Here is a 4,691-nt window from a genome sequence, read left to right on the forward strand (position 1 = left end):
GCAGGGAAATAGATCATTTTTCTCCTGACTTGCTCTTTCCTATTGTCTTTCCCCCGTAAATTATATATATTAGGTTCACAAGCAGCGCAGTAAAAGTAAACAGCAAGAGATGGAGTCTCACAGTTTGAATGAATTATAACACAAACTACAGTAGGTCTGACCTACATTAAACTAGTTCACTAGAACAAGCTTTGCATGAAGTGGCTTGTATTTCAAGGTTGTCTCTAAGGTTGATTCTCACTAAAAAAAAATAGGAATGATTCCAAAGAACCACAATAGTGTTATCGGTCTCTTTGGAACAAACAAAAGCTGAAGTATGCTCCACAGCTCAGCCATAAAAACAATAGAGCGGGAAGACTTTCCTGTAACAGCATCTCCCACTGGGTGATAGCAGTTGAAAGTACTTACAATGATTATGATTAATTTCATTAGTGCTTGATTCACTTTAATACTTTTCTGCCTCTATCTCTGAATGCAGATAATTTTTTCCTGCAAGTAAATCCAGGGTGACAGTTTAATAGGCTCAGACATGCTTAGATCCAAAATGAGACTGTAATATTAATATACTATTGACCAGTTATGGATTAAGCAAACTGAGGGCACACTTAAGTAAATGACTTCAGAGGGACAAGTTAATGTGCTAAGTGGTTCACAGGCAATGATTAAAAATATTCTTCATTTACTTGGAAATTAATAGGTTTCTTTAATTAATCTAATAAAGTCAGATGGTGGTATGTTACGAATTTGGTGCACACTTTACAAGAAGACGCTGACTTTCTGGATCTGGAAATCCTTGTGTTGCTTATTGAAGAAAGGAAACAGACATATATAAAGCCAGCCTTGCAGATGGCTGGAGTTTCCAACAGGCCATCTTCTTTTCCACAAGTGGAGTTACTTTTATATCAATTTAGAATTCACCCCAATCTGTGGAGAACATTAGTGTGATTCACAACTGTATCTAGTCAAATGAGCACATTTTTCATCCAACAGCCTTGCATTAAAGGTTGGACTTGATGATCTCAGAGGTCTTTTCTAACTTAAATGATCCTATAAGTTTATGGTCCTTCAAATCCAATTGATCAACCAATTAAAAAAAAAAATCAACAAAAGTTTTGCAACTACAGCAACCTATATGCCAAAAAGTGCTAAAACCTTGCAAAGCAGAAAAGGGGCAGGAGAACAATTAAATCAAAGCTACTAACTTTGAGTTTTATTTACCCAGAAAATACTCAGGTAATATGGTTATCTAAAATACATCAATACCCTATCCCCAACAAATTTGTAATGGGGAGATTAGTTTAAAAGATAATGTCTCGTTAATGGTCTTACTGTGGTTTGTCTTGCAAGGCACTGAGAAGCCCCATCTGCTGAACGTTGTACATATGTTGGGATGGGATCATATTGGCCCCAGAGCTGCGTGAACTCAGAAGGTGGCTCTGTATGCATTCACTTTGGGATGGTTATTGGGCAATCACACAGAGCTCACTAAATGCTCAGAGATGCTCTGAATTTGCAGCAGGTGATGGAGTGGCTGAAGTTCTTGGTCTTTGCCTGGAATCTTCATGGCATGTTCACCCAGCCCACCAGGAGTTCTTCTAGTGGAAAGCAGCACTATTTGCAGAGTCAAGGTAGGTCTACACAACTGAGAGACTTCATCAGATTCGATTCTGGAGATTAACTTTCTTCGGCAAATCAAAACAGAAGCCTTGGTTATCTTTTTACCCTTTTGCCCAGCATCCTATCGTGCGATCACTCCCACTGTAATGATGTTTGATCTGAGAGGGCTGCCATTGTACTATGAAAATCAGAAGCTCTTTGATTTGACCACTTCAAGGCCCAGAGAAACTATGAAACAGAGACCAAAGTTTCTATTTCTCTCCCCCTCACCCCTAGCCCCTGCCCTAATTATTACAAGATAGGATCCTTTTTCTTTGGTTTTCCCAGCAGTTTGCACATCCACATAGTCAATGAGGAGATGCTTCTCTGGCTTCTCTTACCTGTTCCTCAGCAAACCACACGAAAGTAGGGAAAATGGCTATCTTCCCACCACTCACTGGGGAAAAATCATTGTAAAAAATGGTCAGACCAGCACATTTCTACTTCCCTGGCAGAAGCTGCTATGTGCTTACTGACCTGGCAGCTGTGAGGAGTCTCTGATGGAGCAATGCACAACTGTGTACAGTACACATTAGCTGTAGGAGGCAAAGAAGAGGAGGAGGAAGGGATGTTTGACTTGGGACTCCATGTAAAAAGCTCTTGCAGAACCAAGCCTTAGCTGTTGTTTACATTCAGCCCTCTTGCCCCAGGAACACTTGCATTGGAAAGCGTTCAAAGTTTTCTTTCCAAGTTAGTTAAAAAAAAAAATGCTACCAGAGTTGAGAAAAACTTTTTGGACTCATTCCATTTACCATGTATGTGGATGTGCGTGTGTATGTTTGTGGGGCGGGTGGGGAAGGGAGGAGATGGAAGTCCTTTCAACTTGTAGACGGATTCTCCAGTGGGTGGAAAAGACGTTTGAAATCCAGGAGCTGGGAGCCAGGTTGGGTTACAACTGCCGAGGACCTGGCCCAGGCAGCTGTAATGTCGTGCAGGGCTGCGGTTTGGAGAAACCTGAATGTAGCTGTACAGAAGGAAAAACTGAAAGAGATGTTTGGTAGCCAGTCCCACTTCTTTCATGTGTGAAGGACAGCTGTGCAGCTGCAAGGAACGATGCCGGCAAATTCATCGGATATGTGCATTTTCTCTCTCTTTTGTGGGTCGGATCATAACAATTAACTTCTCCGCAAGTTTAATCTGAGGCATGTCTGCTCCTTTGCATTTGCAGCTGAGGGTGGCAAATAAAATGGCTAAGTGTTGCTGTAGGCAATTTTGTCACCAAGCCTGGAATGAGGCAGCCTACGAGAGGCCTTGAAAAGCCATGTTTCTGAAGTAGAACACAGGTAGACAGGGCTTGCTGCAGGCAAACTTTGCAAATGTGCCTTCTGTCTTGGAGACAAAAAAAGGAAAAAGAGAGTCAGAGTATCTTGTTTCCTTCATGTCTGAAATAAGCTGAAATGGGGAAACTTTGCATTCCTATGTTTACAAACATGGCTATGGTGAAAAGAAGAGATTTCATTAGTTACCTTAGTGGTACTGCTTCTTAATTTCTTTACCTGAAATGATCACCTCCTGGATTCATTGGGGTTGCAAAGCACAACTTGATTGCAGGAAGTATGTCAGTCTGTAACTCAATGTCATGCAAAGGACATGGGAAGGGAAGGCAACTCTTTCTGCAAATTCTCCGGAATGAAGCAAATCTATATGAGAGTCCCAACATCGTTGTGTCTTCAGGGCATGAGGTGAAAAATGTAAATCTGAAAACTGCCTTAAACACTACCTCTCATACTTTGTCATTTCATTCACCCCCTCCAGAAACCCATGGTGGTATGATGACTAAGGAGAAAAAGGTGGGACTTTGGGTTTTGTTCACAGCTCTGCTACTAACCTGCCCATGGACCTCATCAAATCTCTTTGCTTAGCAGCATATTTCCATATAATTGGTATCTGTGTGAGACACAGACCTCCCTTTTCAGCAAAACATTTATCTAATCTAGCATTATTTCAATTATAACTACTCTTAGTTATGTTGCATATCTTAAAATAAATATTCTTCCTTAGAGATATCACACCAGTTGTGATTGTCCTATAAATAAAGTATGCAGACAGTGAAAGCTGAAAATCCTGTGCAATTTACTTCAGGTGATGATTTGGCCTTAACCATAAAAACATTACTACTGTGCTCTCATCTGACATGGGAGGTGACTCAGTTCCTCACCAGCTCAGGAATCCAGGCTTTACTAATGCCTGGGATTTGATTATGCTCACATGGCTAGTTTCTGAGAGGAGCTGGTAAACTTCGTTTTGCTTCAGTTATTAGTTTTTAAGGCTATGAAAGGTCAAGATAAACCATCCATAAATGCGGCAGCGATTAAAACCTCACTTAGCTTATTGCACAGTATGTAATTGTTCATCCTATGTCACATAATAAAATCTGATGGAGATAACTGCCTTGCATTTACTTTCACTTAAAGGAACAAGCATGCACTACACATACGGTTACCTACATGTACATCAGTGCTGTTTCTGTTTAGATATAGCTGTGTATTAAAGCAGGGGATATTAGAATCTGAATGCTTTAGCACTGTCACTCTGCTACCTCTGTCTTTAAAGTTCCCATGAGGAGATAGAAGAACAGATTTAATAATAGTCTGTCTGAGGGTTATGTCCTTAAAGGAAGGCTGATGGCATTGCCTTTGTGACTTACAGGTTCTCCTATTTGTGAGCAAAGTTGAGAAATGTCATCCAAGCATTCAGACCTCCCATTTTCCTAAGAGCTCAGCTTTCAATTACTGCCAAAAAGTAGGAGCCAATTTTCCAAAGAGCTCCATATACTGAGTGCTCCTGACATAACATTGGCTTGAAAATGTGCCTATGATAATCGCGTGAGGAGCTATGCTGAATGGGTTCAGAAAAGCTGGGTGTGCCCCAAGCACCAAGAGCTGTTAAAAGTCCTTATTCCTGTGCTGTCCCCTCTACAGTACCTGTCAATACTTCATGGCTCACTGTCTCGCTCTAGCCCTGTGCGCTTGCAGTAAAATTGGGCACTGTATTTGCTATCCAAACACCTTTCAGCATCACCTCCCTTGCCCCCG

Source organism: Aythya ferina (genome assembly GCF_964211825.1).
Source record: "Aythya ferina genome assembly, chromosome: 5".
Taxonomy (NCBI): Eukaryota; Metazoa; Chordata; class Aves; order Anseriformes; family Anatidae; genus Aythya; species Aythya ferina.